The 17601-nt window shown below is 34.8% G+C and overlaps 1 protein-coding gene across 9 annotated transcripts in view; it reads right to left on the bottom strand.

Annotated features, from left to right (window-relative positions):
- Positions 1 to 17601, bottom strand: part of Fili (Fish-lips) — a 603882-nt gene that overhangs the window by 430584 nt on the left and 155697 nt on the right. Inside the window, exon 1 of one of the 9 annotated variants that reach the window (XM_067770553.1) lies at positions 11227 to 11355. The exons of the other annotated variants lie outside the window; for them this stretch is intronic. The gene's annotated coding sequence lies outside the window, so the exon portion shown is untranslated. Of the gene's footprint in view, positions 1 to 11226; positions 11356 to 17601 lie in introns of those variants that run through there. 9 annotated transcript variants of the gene reach the window in all.

Below are 17601 nucleotides of genomic sequence, written 5' to 3' on the forward strand. Positions count from 1 at the left end.
TACTTACATGTGTTGGTCAAAAAAACTAATGTTTTTAAGTTTAATAGAGCTCGCCGAGGGTTGAAGTTGAACTACAGCAAAGCCATAACAAACTGTAACTCTCCGAGAAGAAATCTGTAACTTCAAAATATCTAATCGATAAACTTTTAATGACAAAGCGATGACTTTTCGCCAATTTTTCAAATTCAAATCGATAATGAAAAACCTGAAAGACCTTATGTGGCCGATAAGAAACTGATAACACATTCGTAACCAGAAAGAAAATTATAATTTCCCCGACGCATTTGAGGGTAGCTCGCAGTTTTTCACATTTTCTTGATATTAAAGAACATGACTTTCTCTTGTTTCTTCGACAAAAAGGAAAGCTTGCAATCGAAACTTCATCCCAGCGTCTATTTATCTCTTTAGGAAACGTCTTTTCTTATTGTCTTTTCACACCATGAACATGCAAGCGTTATTAGCTGAATCGTAAGCTCGAGTAATACCAATTTAATTGCCAGCTTTTAGGAATATGTACTCCTCTATTAGGGCTTGTGCATGTAATTCTCTTAAGAAACTTTGATAGATATGCTTAGCATTTCACCAACACAAATAGTTGCCTTTGTTGCTTAACTAAACTTGGATAAACGCATTGTACATATGAGCTAGGATATTGAGAATTCTCGTTGAATTTATTATGTGTGTCGGCTTATGTATGTGTTTGTCTGCTTTTTTGTAGCGATAATCACTTTCAATCACTTTCCTTTGCTTGCATACCAAAGTTGGCGAACCAAAATTTCTAAAATGTTAGCCACATTATGCCTAAGCAAATATTTAGGTCATCAAAAGCTTTCAGGGCACAATAATAGCTGATGTTACCACCGCAACTCCTATATACAATATTAACGTCGACGAGCTTAAATTACACATAAATGAACAATAATATGCACAACAACAACAAAAAGCAATAACAAGTAAGAATATATATATACATCAAAACTTAGAAGCTGCGCCAGCAACGTCACAAAATAATTCATCATTAATCTTCAATTATATTTATATGAGGCTTGTGAGATGCCAGAAGGCTTTGCAGTAGCTAACTACATAAATGAGAGTAACACAACAATGCGGATTCTGTAGTGTCAGAATTATATGACTACTGCCGCTGTTGCGGGTTTATGAGTGGCTATGGTGTACACATATGTAGGGCTGGTACTTTTGATGTGCGGTTCCGGATATCTCATGAACGGATTTTCGATTTGAAGTGGAATTAGATGTATGAATTACTCACATTTCTAGTAAGTAAGTGTGCCTAGAGCAAACATGGGTAAACTTCCATAAACACTGTGCGCTCTAATGAAGGTATGCGATTGCCAATTCAAAGCAATCAGTTCTCAATACAATACAAATTTATTCACCGAAATTATCAGATAAAGATATTCAAAGTGCCGTCAGTGTGTTCAGCGATGCTTATAAACACGAGGATAACGTAAGAGCGACAATTTTTTCAGCTAACTCAGCTTTAGAGCACTATCTGCCTTTCGACCTCTGTAACGATTTTAAAGCGGACAAGTTAACAACCAAAGGCACCTGTCCTTCAAAGGTCAGGTTAAACTGGCCAGTCCGGGAGGACCTCACATAAATGAGTGCATAGTGTTCAAAGATTAGAAAACAGACAAAGTCCTTCCTACGCAGTCAAGCCATACAAAAAGCCGTCCCCTCATGATACACATATATTGAATCGTTCGGCATTTGGTGCAACGGACCTTTGGTACCTTCTTCTTTAGCTGCTTCGAAAATAAACCCGACTAAGCCGGTGGATAATAATAGAATCGCATAAAATAGTCTGATTTATTGAACTATGTCCAATGGCTGCGTAAAGCTCATGAAGCTTATCTTAAAGTCTGGGTCACATATTTCATTGAGCTTAGTTAGATTCACATCACCCTTTGCTATTTTTGACCACACTCTCTCAATTATTTGAAACAATTATTTCAATTAACTAACCTCAACCTTAATCTATTTTGGTTAGGGATCGTAACTTAAATTTCCTGATACACAAACTTAGTACTATCTGCTTTATGGTCATTCTGACTATAGCTATAGACCATCATAGGTAACAAACCTTTAGAGGCCTTCTCGGGTGCGCGGCAGTGGTCTTTCTTTCTTGTCTAGATACTCCTCTCTGGAGGTATTGTAGCAGCTGGAGGGACATTATTGATGGGAAAGCAAACCCAATTGAAGAAGTAAAGGTCATCGTGAAATTCAAAATTGCTTTCTGGTTAGGGTAAGCCGGTTTTTTTAGCTCTATCTTTACTTTATTTAAAATTGAATCCCTTGCTCCCTTCAAACAAAATAGCCGATCTACTGGGCCGATTTTCTTAACTCAAGTTCTAAAATCATATATATCTGCCCCAAATTTACATACGCATTTTTTCAACAGTAGTTCTAATAAACACCCAATTATATTCTTTAATTTGTGAATGTAACCTTTAGCTTTGGAGAAAATAAACCAACGACATTTTGCGCTCTAACGTTCGCTTTTCATACTTAAAAATTGTCGGCAACAATCCTCTCCTTTACCAATTGGTGGGGTTTGCCAAGTTAAAATGGAAGTGCTTCAGAGATTGATGGACCTTTTTTAAAAAAATTTATGTATATCGTTAGTGAGCGAGAAGATGGATCGGTGAATTGAGCAGGATGAGGAAAGAGAGGTGAAGGAAAAGGGAGATTAAAAGGAGTAAGGAATAAGGACTGTGAGAGGGACAGGAAAAGCCAATGGTAAAACCAGATGGAGAGGAGAAAGGAAGAGTGCGATGGATGGTGGATGGAAGCGGAGATGATGGGCAGAGGAATATAAGAAATTTAAGGAGAAGATAGAGGTAGTATAAGGATAGATTAAAATGAACAAAGAAAGTGCGAGAAAAAGAAGAGGAGGGAGGGGGAGAGTGTAGGAGTGAAAGATATTTGTATACATCATAACAACTAAACAAAACGGGTTTTCGAAAAAATAAAAAAAATTTGAAAATGGTTGTTTGCTGTAGGTTTCAGTTTGGGAAACATCGAGAAGCTTTACGGCATTTTGGTTTTCTGGGATAGTTTCTTCGATATTTACCATTCCAGTTCTTATTAAAATAAAAAATAAATGTAAGGCGCGATAACCTCCGCAGAGATCTAAGGCCGAGCTTCTCTTCCAATTTGCGTCGTGCTCCCCTTGATTTTCCCTACAAATTGGCCGGACGGGACCTACATGTTTTATGCCGACTCCGAACGGCATCTGCAAGGCAGATGAGTTTTCACTGAGAGCTTTTCAAGGCAGAAATACACTCGGAGCGCTTGCCAGACACTGACGAGGGGCGACCCCGCTTAGAAAAATTTTCTTCTAATTGAAAAACCTTATTTTCTAAAATTTTGATGTTGCCTTGTCCGGGGTGCGAACCCAGGGCATACGGTGTGGTAGGCGGAGCACGCTACCATCACACCACGGTGGCCGTTCTTATTACTTTAGCATTTTTCGAGTTCTTTGCAGCTTATGGCCTCATTTTCTATTACGAAACAAACTTTCGTTTCGCCTCATAAACGAATCGCTAGTGTATTTGCACTATGTTAAACGATGGTAACATATCATTTGACAATTCCTTTAGCCTTCCTGTTTGATGCAAAGTAGGAAACGTAAAGGGCGAACGAAAAAGACAAAGAATACCATTGCTAGACGAAATCGTTTGGAAACGAATCGTTTGTCTGAGCTGTCGTTCACAATACAGAATGAATCCCTTAATTTCGTTAAACATATTTAGCCGTTCTTTTTGAGACACGTGGATCTCGTTTAAATAAATTGTCCGGTTAAAATACATTTATCTTAACTCAGGTTTTCTTTTAGCGTGTACTTATAAACCATTCGAGGTACAGATGAGTGACTGTGGACCTAGTTGATTAATGTCATCCTTTTCCTGCGATTAGTTCATTGAATTTTTTTTTTTTTTTTCTGTTATTTGAACGAAGTTTTTGGTGGAATATATTTGTTCCTTCAAATATTTTCTCGAGTTCATTCGTAGATTGGCTCAGTGCTATTGGAACTGTTTTGTAATAAGATAGCTACAACCCCCCTGTAATAACCACGATATTCGGTCGTTTGTGGAACGGTTTTGTTATTCCGTGCCTCACTATGTAAGAAAATTATTGCTTCAGCTTCAAAGGTTGACCAACCAAAATGTGGCTTCTTGATGATTAATTGAAGCATTTGTTTACCCACACCCGCTTATTTGGTGTTCTCGCGCGTCAGAATTAACCACAGTTAAAGCCACAACAGAGGCCTCAAGCTGATAGATTTTGCTAGCGTTTCAAGCTAAATGTGTTATTGGTCTTTTTTATGAAGGTCGTTTAAACTTTGAGCTATGGCTTGCGAATGATTAAACGCATTTAAACGTTTACAGATTATTTCCATTATTATTAATGAGAGTTAAGCAGAGCAATAATAAATTAAGCATTAATTTTTAAAGCAAAGTAAATCGTTAACTTTTGGGCAGTGTGTGGCAAATCCTCATTGTTATTTATAATCAAGAAAAAAATTTTCGTTTGTTGTTTAGGGTCTGCATTAAATTGAAGAATTCATATATTTCTATGACAAGGTTTGAGGTTGCGAAGTGACTGAGGTTTAAATTTAATATGCAATCAATTCAATTTGTACAATATGCATTGAATTATTGAAACAATTAAAAAATATTATTAAGCCCAACTCTGATTTAATTAAATACCAAATACTTTTATATCAACGCAATAAAATAATCCAATAATCTAACATCCGCCAAAAAAGTTTCATTCAATGAATAGCCCCAACAAAAATTAATTCATAATAATAAATATTGCAATAATCCTAGTCTCACCAAAAAGTGCCTAAAAAAATTTATTTTGATTTTTGGAAAAGCAAAAACAAAAAGGGAAATCGACCGCCATAACCACACAACAAGAGCTTACATCTCGATTTCGTGCAGCAGCCATAATTAAATTACCGCAAAATCCGTTGGCCACATATACAGCGACCTCTGTGTGTGACCACTGGCTATGAGTAGATATGAAAAAAGTAAACGCCGGTTTTCGCACTGACGCCGATCTCTGCTTGCTAGTTGAATGTGATGCTGTCGCACGTTGGGTATTTTGATGAAATTTTATGTAAAATAGAATGTTTTGCAAATGAAAAGCGCGAGAAAAAGAGGGAAATATTAAAATAAATACTCTAGAATAGTAAGGAAATATACTTAAAAAAATCTCTTGATTGTGAAATATATATATACATACATTCCTTAATTATTTTAAAACATATATTTTTTGCTTAATTTGCACAAAGTTTGATAAGAAACAAATCCTCCTGATCAAAAAAATATCGGGCTTTTTTAGAATATATTCTTTTGGATTTTCACTGACTTTTTGTTTTTGCGAACATAGTTTTCGGACAGAAAAAAAATGTATTAAATACAAAAAAAAAATTATTTTTCTTTTTTCAAAAATATTTTTCAGCATTTATAAACTAAACTTGAGTTGCATAAAAATTAATTTTTTTTCTTAGAGGAATTAAAAAAAAAATTTTCTAAATAATAAAAGAGCAGATAATGCGTTTTCAATTCGGAAATTCTTACTTGTAGCTTTGTGCTTAGCATAACATTGTATCTTAACATTGTATCTTAACATTTAAATATTAAAGATTATTTTTGCAACAATTAATTTCGAAATGTTTTTTAAAAAGTTGCAAATATTTTCGTATTTTTTCGTTGCCTTCTTCTTCTAGAGTGGATATATTTGTTACAAAAGGAGAGAAACTTTAGAATGAAAAAAAAAATTATTTTCAATTGTTTTTGTTTTTATCGGCCTATTGATAAAGTATTTCGGGTTCGAATTCGAGCTCGAGTTCTATAACAATTATTAATTTTTTATTTAACTATCGTAAAAATTATTCTTATAGCCCTTGAATCGAATTTGAACCCGAAAAATAATATTCTTGGTATCGTTGTTGCGGTTTTCATATAAACTTGAATCTACTTCGCATGGTTTAAAATTTTAAGAGAATTTTTAAAGAGCGTAGATGACACTACTCACACATATATATACATAGAAGACAACAGCGAATATGCGACGCAGAGATATGAGAAGAACTAAAAAAGCCACTAAGCGAGAAGGCTGTTCGTCTAGACACTTGGACAAATAGGCGAACGGGGCAAGTGATAGTATAAGAGCAGCGCAATCATTTAAGGAATAGTCATTCAATTTGATTTTAACACGTGGTAAATGAAGGGCGCGAATCATTTCAGTTGTAAAGTTCTACTACGATGGTTATGCTGCAAACAAAGAAAAGAACATTTTTACATACTGAAGATTTGAGTTTATTAATTCGACAGTTCAGTAATTCCGATGATAAAATCAGGCGCAGAATTAGCGAGAGAAAATTATATATAATATACGTCACTGTGCGCCTCTTAAACTTAGCTGTCTATATAGCTGCCTGAAATTTAGCTATTCATTTTTATATATGACGCGTTGCATGTCACAAACAATAATCGCTATGAAGGCAGCGTAAAGATAGTTGTTAAATTATTTACCAACATTTGTCCGAATGTGGCCGGATGATGCATTACCATCTGCCACACACACACACACATACACCCATAAACGGCACCAAATAAATCGCAGGCGATTATCATTAAATGAAATTAAGCCGCAAATTCATACACACTTTATACAAACATACATAAGTAAATTGAGAAAATGTTGAAATTTGAAACTTTTTAAATGATTGCTAGAAGAGAGTGAGGGCTAAAACAATTATACAAAATGAATGTGTTACGTTTTTATCAATATACATATAGATATATATGCACATGTCTGTCTGCGTTTGAACTTTTGCGCATTGCATGTGTCGCAATTGCAACTTTGAACAACAACAACAATAGCTGCTTTAATCGCATCGGAAACATGCACTTCTGTCGGCAATCCAACGGCTGACAAATGAAAAATTTATCGTCTGGTGCTACCAATGCCCTTTTGCTATTCACTTAGAAGTATATAGAACAGTGTTGCACTCTGCCTGCAGTGTTGCACTGCTTCAAATAAAAACGCTACCTTTTATGTAGTAGCGAGAATGTTTTTGCGCAGAATCCACGCATGAGATGTTTACTGCTTCAAGTACAAGCTAAAACTGATTGACTATTTGATTTACTGAATCTTTGCCGCCAAACAGTTTTCTGAAGCACTCGAGTGCACCACTGATATAGAGTGACATTCATGAAATTAGTATATACATATAAACCAATGCAATTTTTGCATATATAAAAAGTTAAATTATTTGGCATTTTATTGATGGTCTACTGAGTTTAATTTAAAATAATTTTTACTTATTTTATTGAGATTTCATGGACTGATGAAAAAACTCAGGTAGTTAACAATTTATTTTTTCCTAAAGTCGTACTTTTTAGTTCTTCAAATTAAAGTTCCATTGTTGATAATATAGGAAAAGACGAGATCCGAACTTCATAGAGTAGGTTTGTTAACGAAGTGCGGGCTGAAACAAATCCATCTATGTGGGCTCTTATTCCATTTATCTGTCAGAATGGACGCGATTCACAGCAGCAAAATACATATATTAGAGCTGTGATGCCTGAGTGTTTCCATCGGCACTAAATTCTGACCAAGACGAAGGTTTTTCAAATTTCAGAATTAAGAATTTTTTTTTTTTTTAATTTTACGTGCGCCACTGAGTGGTGCGACAAATTTTGTATGTCAGCAAAAGCTAGTCATACGCCATGTACGTACTTAAGTGCAGAACTTTTGTTTGGTAATACCATTGAATTCACAAAAAGTTAAAGCGATTGCATTGAGTGATTTAAAAGTTTTTATTAAATTTAAGCATTCCATTGTAAAAATAGCTGTCTTTATGAGATGACAGACAAAAATTGTGGAGCTAAAATATTTTGATTAAGTTTTGAGATTTTGAGTATGAATTGTGTGTGACAAAATAAATTTTGAACAAGTAAGGAAAGCTATGTTCGGGTGTAACCGAACATTACATACTCAGGTGCCAAATTACAGCTTGTAAAACTTTTAAATTACCTTCTTTTAAAAGTGGGCGGTGCCCATTGTCCAAATTTTACTAATTTTTTATTCTGCGTAATAAGGTCAACCCACCTACCAAACTTTTTCGGTTTTGCGAAATTTTCGATACGAAAAAGTGGGCGTGGTTATAGTACGATTTCGTTAATTTTAAATAGCGACCTGAGATGAGTGCCCAGGAACTCACGTACCAAATTTCATTAATATACCTCAAAATATATTCAATTTATGGTGTTCAAGTACAGACGGACAGACGGCCGAACGGAGGGACGGGCATAGCTAAATGAATTTCTTTTTTCGCCCAGATCATTTTCATATATAGAAGTCTATATCTATTTCGATTAGTTTATGCCATTACGGGGTACTGTTATACGCTCTGCTCAGCTGAGTATACAAATAAAGGAAAGAACGATAAATTAGAGGAATGAGGGATCTAAGAAAAAAAGAAGGAGAGGGGTAGAGGGTATAAGAAAATAAGAGGGAGAGATAAGGAAATTATAAAGGGTAAGAACGAGAAAAATTGGGAGATTCATTTTGAAGAAGATCAACAAAATATTATATACTTATTGCTTTACATTGAGTAACGGGAAGGAATGCGTTAAAATACACCTTCTTATTTAAATTAGTATATGCCCAACCCCATCAACGCCGGGTACCCTGCTAGTAGTCTATTATTTCAACTTCATACAAGAATAAATAAGAGAGGTGCGGAACTCGGTCAGGCGTTCGATACTACCGAGAACCAATGCCTATTATATGATAACCATATTCTTTGGTACACAGGCAAATCTTCACCCTCTTTACCATAAAACGATCTGCAGCCATTCTTAATATGACATATGCACTCCCTACTATTGAGCCTTATACGTCGTAAATAATATTGAAATATAATCTCTAAAATACAGCTGAAAAAAGGTAGCGCACATTTTTTGCGATGGTCAGAGCACAGAGGTGGGAGCACAAAATCTCTTGAAAACATTTTTTTAGAAATGCTCCCGGAACTTTAAGATGATAATAAAAGGAGGAGCTTCTAAAAAACATAAACTCAGTAACTTTCAAACACTTGTCATCCTTCTATGAATATTTGTTATGGGTAAAAGGGACAACTGCGCTAAATATAGTCAGAGGTGCTCAACCACACCAGGCAAAAAGACAGAGAAATAGTGTAAGCCCTAATCGGAAAATTCTGTAACTTTTATTCAGTTCGTTGTATGTTTGTATGTATGGAATTCTACGTTAAGGGTACTTCTAAGGAAAGACTTAGTGTAGCATGCCAAAAATTTGAAGGGAAGCCCAGCCTTAATCTCCTCAGAGATGAATGAGGTCCTCGCGTGAAATTGTTATTAATTTTAATAAAAAATTTACTAAGGCTCAGAATATAATTATTTTTATATATTCATAAGATTTTCAAGGCAAATTCCAGTGGTTTAAATAATGCATTCGCGAAAGTTTTTACTCATTCCTCTACATTTGCATTGATTGCAACCACAAAGCGCGTTGATTGCGTGTACAATGCGACAAGCACACAGCCGACCCACTCGGATGACGCTGAGCAATAATTATTATGCAACAGAGCAAGCTCAACAATATAAAAGAGTAAATAGTGAATGGAAATCCGGCGGTTGAACATAAATATGTACGCTTTTAACGCAGCATGCACGCAACTGATTATGATGTGCAGAGAGCAATCACAAAGCTGCCTGCATCTGCCACATGTGGCAAGTAACCACAGGGAGTATGTATGTATGTATATACATATTTATGCAATTTAACCACTTTTTTTTTGTAATTGTTCTTACTAGGCATTTTTGAGGCGGTGGGGAATAAAGTTATTTAAAATTTATTACGTCTGCCTTACGCATAAATAATGGGCATGAAAAAAAGAAAAAAAAGAAAGCAATGAAAAGGGTAAAAAGAGTAAAGCAATTACCCTTACCGTATATGCAAATGTGGCATGCTACATATGCAACATGTTATACAAGTATGTAGTGTTGTTGCTATAATTTTGTTAGATTTTTTTGTATGGCAGTACTAAGGCTACTTCCCCCGCCTTTATTTCTACTACATTTCAATAAATTTCAATTAACAATCATTTTCGGCTCAAAGGTCCAGCAGCAGTAGCTTCGGCGCTCCATAAATACTACATTAAAATGCATTGTAATTACTTTACAAGGGCAACAAAACTAAACCTAGGAAAGGGGCATGAGAAAAATTGGGTGTCAAGCGGAAAAGTGACTGATCCTTTGAGAATTAAATTGTTTTGCATATTTTTATTAATTACATACACATGTATATATTTGAAGTTATAAGGTGGCACAGTTTCGATATCTTTATATAGGTAAAATAATGAAGGAAGAGGCTATACGTTCGGAAAGCCAACTCTTTACTGTACAAAAACGAAAAAGCGGATAAGCTTGCTAAACAGGTCGAATTACTAGAAGCATCATCTGTGGTATGTGCCAATCAGATAGGGAGAGCATAAAAGAAGGCTAGAGTTACAAATCGACGGCCAGCGCATAGCTATAGCTTAAGACGTCGCCCGATAAACAACTCATACACATCACATTGTCACAACGAATACGACACCCAAAAAAATGAGGCTTATATAAACAACTATTCGGGAAGGCTGCTAGCGAAAAATCTAGACCATGGGAGAAAATGTTGACGAAGAAACGCGGAGCTGTCTGAGAAATTAGTCATCAGTTTGGCTTGAACACAGTGTAAGTAAAGTAAACGATATCGTGCAATTTTAATACACATATTGCGGGGAATAAAGAACTTTTTGTTGTGTAAAACAATTCAGTACATTTATTCGACTCTTCAGTGAGACAAGCCGAGACCAATAGGCAAGGAATAATCAGAGAATAGTCGAAAGTCGTCACAAAATCAAAAAGTCACATATTTAGAAAGAATGACTTAAAGGTGACTATCAAAAAGTTGTCAAATTTCAATTTTTTCGTAACACCCTAATATACAAGTAAAAGCAAAGCGCAATACAATTTAATTACCGTTCAATCTCTCTTCACTGTAGTCGTTAATTATATACATACATACACTCATAAATACCAACTTTATAATATAAAGCAATAATTTCGCATGATTTGCAAACTCTAATGATTGCGGAAACTCTTTGATATCCATTTGACTCACACATATAACCTTCGAACACAAATGAGCCTTTTTGGTCAATTTATATTGTGAATCTGCACATTTATATGATTGCCTTTGTTAATTGTTTTTTTTTTTTTTTTTTTTAATCGCATACATTTTTGACCGCCGTGTGATACGTTTCAGATTGTTACTGTCCAACTGTTGGGAGCGATTAACTGTTTGTGAGGAGTGGTTGGAAGGTCCTTCGGCTCACCTCCAAGTTTTATTTGGTATCAGAAAAAAAACGGCATACACATATTATAGCCTGACTCTAACCTAAGATTCTTATTGTCATTTGCCGCAGCATCGTCAGCGTTCCGATAGCAATTCGTATCCAATTACCGCTACCGACTACCACTTACCGATTACGATCAATTGCAACTATCGTCTATTGTTTCCATCGATTATCTCGTAAGCAACTACCACGCTTTCTCCACTTCTCCCCGACTCCTTCAACTCAAATAGGTACTAATCGTGTGGGTGTGCGACCGAAATAGTGCAACATCTAGATGTTTCGAGTGCTACTACAGGTACTCGATGAATTCCACCTCACCTCCAATCCGAATGGAAAGCATGGAACGAGGATATGACGGTTTGGAAAGAGTTCAGTTGGTTTTAGATCTGAACTTTATCGGCTTGTATTATATGCTCCAATTTAAAGTTTCGATTGTCGCTGACCTGCGGCCCGTTGCTAATATGCTACTTTAGGATTATTTTCATATTTACTTAAGTAGTATCTTCTAGTATCCAATCGCGGCGTACATAAATATGCTGTTTGAATTTTTATTCAAAACTGTACCGTATCCTAAAGAACAGTACTACAGAAGACAAACCATCCTTCTCGTTATACCAGTGGAATGTGATAGAGGAAATTTAATAATGAGCTATTTGAGCTTTTCATAGACGCAGCAATCAAAGCACAAAGGCTCCACTCGCAGGTCGTGATATATTAATGAATAAAACAATCTTGCCCAGAAAGAATTACTATTGACACATCGTAAAGTTGGATATGGAACTTCACTGAGTTGAGAAAACAGGTGAAGGAGGTCTTATCTCCATTGATGCTTCCAATTGGCAACCGGTTTCGGAAAATAGTATTGACATGTCAAGCAACATTGACTGTAGAATCCCACCACCTCTACCTTTTGTCCTCTCGAATCTTTTAAAAGTGTTGCTAAAAGTTACTGACTTCATGGTCAATTTAAAGTAATCGAGCATTGATTTTATTATTTAAAATTTTGCAAATTTTAGGTCACAAAATATCCCCAGGTGTCAAGCTATACGAGCAAGAAAATATATAAGTATATGGAATTTTGTATAAAGTTTGTATATTTTTTGTCATATAGCTGTTGTAAAAAGATATTTTTGCTTAAGGGAGTGCTTTGTTTTTGTCGTTGACATACCTGAAAGTAAATAAATATAAAAATGTGGGTTAATGGATAGTTATTATAGTCAATGTCTAGAAGCTATTTTTCTTAACTTAACACAATGAATATCATTCAAACAGAAAGGATGTGGGATTGGAGATTAGAAAACGACTGAACGACTAAAGCTAAATAGGCAATAATTTCTAGAATTATATAAAGAGCTCCTAAGGGCATGCAATATTATGCGCTCGTTTACAATTGACTGTGAATCCAGAGAATCTTCGGTACATAATATTGTAGATATCGCAAACCTAAATATTGCAAGAGCAAGCTCTAGGTTCTCGTCTGCTCTACTCGACAAAATGTCTACATTAACAATTGGGGGTAAAACTATGGCGAAATCCTTACATAACTTGTGCTACTCGCAAGGGCGCATGCTATAGAACTACTTCTCACTAAGTCCTTATAAAAAAGTGTACAAAATCAGCTCTGCTTTCGTAAGTTATACGCAACAAACCTGGTAATCAGATTAACCGGTGATACTGAGGGATTTTAGATTACCAATGAGCTTAACTAAAAAGGCGTGAATACGAAGTACTCGTGATGTTTGTTGCGCACATGTCAAATATACCCTACAAGGCAGTATCGAATTGTTTTCTACATTAGGTGATATGGCCAAAATAGCATACTTTTTGTAGGTGTTACAATAAATACCTGCATACTTTTTGCATAAACTCATAGCGGTATAATCAGGCGATTTTTGGAATAGAGGAAAAAAAATCTTTAAGTACTTGTGGCGCTACACGTTTCCGTCGGTCAATTGAGTTTAGCATAAAATATTTAAACATTTTTTTTAATTCCTTCGTACACTTTAATCCTTTAATAGTTAATTGACACGTTCGAAAATACTCAAGTCGTAAATCCGTACTTCATAATTTTTCTAATGCGCTAATACCTAATTTGTAAATACCCAATTCACCCATTCGTAATTCATTTTCTTATAGTTATTTCCTCCATGCCTAACTCGAAAGTACCGGATTCATTCATTAATTCCTTATCATTTTACCTGATACATACTTACTTACATAGTTCAGTAATACCTAATACATGTGTACTTTATTCATGAATACCGAATTTATATTTTAGTCGTTAATATCTAATTCATGTTTAATTAAATCGTGAATACCTAATTCAACTTACGGAATTCATTTAAACCTTATTCATACTTACTTATTTTAGGAATAACTAATTCATGCTTACTTAATTTAGGAATTCATATTTCATACTTAATTCGTAAATACATAATTCACAAAATACCTAATCCATTCTTAATTCGTAAATTCCTAATCCACAAAATACCTAATTCGATAATACGAAACTTTTTGGCAATGAATAAATACAAGTAGTTTTCTTTATTAGTAATTAGTGGACAGAAAGCATATTTAAGTAGCGTGTTCGTGTAGTCACCTATGCCGGCTATTATTTCAAATTCTTCTATGCGTACTATTTGTTTATTGGTTAACATTGCACTAAGCTGGACCAATAGCAGTAAAAACCGCTAGTCCTAGTTCAACATTAGTTCAAGGTTAGCGAGACTATTTGAGCTGAGCTTGATGTTGACTGCAGCAAAAAGGTCAGTCTTTTGCCGGCACTTGAATTGAAAACGTCTATTTCAAAAGAAAAAAAGAAAACATTTTATAAAATAGAACCTTAATATGTTGATGAGAAAAATTTAAAAGGATTTGTTAAACAAAAAAAAGTAAAAATGCGAACTCTAGTGACTTTTTGCACTAAGTTAGTACAAACTAACAAAAACTTCAAACGTTTTTACGTTGAACTGAAAATGAAATAAAAAGTGCTTCAGTGACAACAAAAACTATGCAAAACGAAGGTGAAGTGACTTAGAGTGCCAACCTAGGCGATGTTTCTTAAAGGCGTAGACATCTGTAGAGATCCGCGCTTGACGTCATATTCTCCAAAACCATGTTCCCGAGGACTACCAGATCACGAAATCCATAGTGCCAGTGTTGCTGTTTGTGAAACACTTATTTTAATTTCTTTTATTATAAATCAAAAGTCTTTGTTTAAAATTTTGCAAAAATGCTGCCAAGTGCAATTTCTTAGGTCTTGCAACCCATAAATGTATTCAGAAAAATAAGAAGCACGAAAGACCTGAATCTCTTTGATTAAGCGGATTATAAAATTAAAATTTATTGTACTTCCGAATTGTTGAATACAAAGTTAGAAATTATAAATTATTTTTCAAAGAAGAAAAAAATACAAAAAGAGTATAAAACAATCTTAAGAAGCCATTAATTCTATTATGTTTTATTGAGTTCTAAATGTAGTGATGAAGGAAAGAATGCACAGTGCAAGCATAAATGTTATCAGAGGAAAAATAAATAAGTAAATACATATTTAGGTAAAAAAAAATATATAAATAAAAATGTAGACAACTAAATAAATATAAGTAATACTCATAAAATAAAAAACAAAAAAAAAAATTATTAAAGTTTCAAGATGTCAAGTTTTAAGTGTTAGAAGGATAGAAGAAAAAGAGCAATAAAATATTCGCAATATTTCATTGCATAGTTCGAGGCGTTTTGCCTGGTGTGCTTTTGAGCATGCCTATGAGTGTGTGTGTTCGAAAAACGTAACTTGTTTGCCTACGTAATTATCAAAAGAAATCACATATAGGTTGTTCCGATAGTACTAGTCGAACCTCCTCGACCGTGATTACCTTTTTAATGATTCCGAACTAGTTGTTCTTCTGCAACCTCGTTCGCTTGTTATTTCTTTGAAGGCATCATCTACAACGTCGTCGTAGCTGGGCCCACCGTCGCATCGATGGAATAGCTGAATGCAAGTAAGTAATCTGTCCTAATCTTGTAACAAAGAAAAATTACCAAAATGTGTGTTTGGATCGAACTGATGTTATGTAGACGTAGTAAGGTTTATGACTTACATACATATGTAAAATATTCGATCGATTTTGATTTAGTTTTTTTTTTCTTTGTACTATTAACTAAAATTAATTAGATACATATTTCAATTTAAAGGAGACATTTTTTTAATGCTATCATTTTGAATTCGAAAAAGAAAAATTGCGAATATTATATATTAGGCAAATAGTTTTTTTTTTGATACTTGCGAAATGTTGAAATTTAATTCCTAATTATTCAGAAAGCGAATGCTATATTACTAAGTATTCTGATGTAGGCGTAGGACTTAAACTTTAGTTTATATTTGGATTGAATAAAATGTTAAAACCTGAATATTAAAATGAAGATCTAAATTTCTTTTGGTCGATGACGAAATGTAGAGGTATGATGAGCTGATCAGAAGTAAGTATAGCTAGGGTTAACCTATACAAAATATCTATCGTGGTTAACAGGTTGGGTGGGTATAGACATGGGGGAATGGTCCACCTTTTTCTCACCTCGACTGTTGTTTTTGCCAAATACTCCATATCCCCATACTTGTATAGATATTAAAAGATTAGTTTTTTGCTGCAAGATTTGGTTTCGCTAGATTAGTTTCGCGTAAAATGTTTCTGTTGTTTTATATATGGCATAGATTTCACTTTTTTTTGTACAACTTCGTTGCGCGAAGATTAAGCAAACCCACTACATTGTCCCTGAGCTAAGCTGCAGCAGAGTTAGGTATGCCACCTCGCTTCAGTTCAAACGCACCTTCCTAGGTTTCTCTTGTGTAAGCAGCATTGTGAGGGGAATTTCGTTACAAGTTCGATGTGCAAACGTACAGGTAAACGTCTAGAACACTACTGAATTAGAGGTCGCCCAGGGGTTGCATTACAACAGAGGCCTTTTTGAGGAACGACAAGTTTTTTTCAACTCAGAATTAGCTCGATAAAAATTCATATATTTTTGGCAAATTTTTACAATAAATTGTCGTTCTGCTAGTAAGACTTATCGGCTTGTTATTGGATGTATTATGGATCTTATATTGAAGTTTAATCGGTATATGTTTCCTAAAAAACCGATAAATCGTCCTTGACAAATCGGTAACACGCCAACAATAAGTTAGTTATCGGATAATCGAAAAATTTCCATAGAAACTTGATAACAAACAATAATACGTTAACAAAGAACAATACGTTGATAGCACTGTGAAAACAATACGAAAACTCTTGGATAACAAATCTATGATCTTATGATAGCATATCAACCACTTTTTGTTATAAATCGATAAGTTTTTAGCAGAAATCGATGATTTGTTATAAAAATTTAAAACATTTGGTACCGATTCGATTGAACGCCGATAACCGATTGGATACACACCGATGATAAATCGATAACTTTCCGATAACAAAATTATAACATTTGAATAATACAGCCATAACTTGTCGATGTATAATCTTTTCGATAATAAATCAATGACACGTCTATACCACGTCGATAACACAGTTGTATCACATATTTCCTTTGCTTTCTTCCTTTAATTTCTTGTTCTTTCTTTTCCTTTCCTTTTCTTTCTTTTTACTGATTTCGTTCATATCAACTCTCCCACGTACATTGTTCTCAAACTATGCTGCAGTGTAGTGGCTACACCTTACATTCTGTATTCCCCCAAAGAGTACGTTACGCTTACGCTTAACTCACGCATACATTTTGGGTTCCCCAAGACAGTAAACAAAGATGTTTATACAACAAAATTTGTGGGGAAGCCCATACTGTAATTTATGAAACGATTTGGCACTGTGTGTGGAACTGTAACGGAGTCTGCGTTCAGTTAGGTTGAGTGCCAGCTGAAGCTGAATAGAGCAGCTTTCTATAAATACACAATCTAGCGGTGGCATTGGTTTTATTTTCTTGGAGCAGCTCTACTTTGTCACGATTTCGTTGGCCTGGTTTCACACTGCTAAGCATGATATTAGCTATCTCGAATCGACCCCAACTAGTTTGTTCCTCATTCATGCAGAAATCATCAGGGAAGAGTAAGTGATATTCTACAAAATGAGATCAAGAAGCGTCCGCTATCTACTTCA

Source organism: Eurosta solidaginis, chromosome 3 (assembly GCF_040869045.1).
Source record: "Eurosta solidaginis isolate ZX-2024a chromosome 3, ASM4086904v1, whole genome shotgun sequence".
NCBI classification, from domain to species: Eukaryota; Metazoa; Arthropoda; class Insecta; order Diptera; family Tephritidae; genus Eurosta; species Eurosta solidaginis.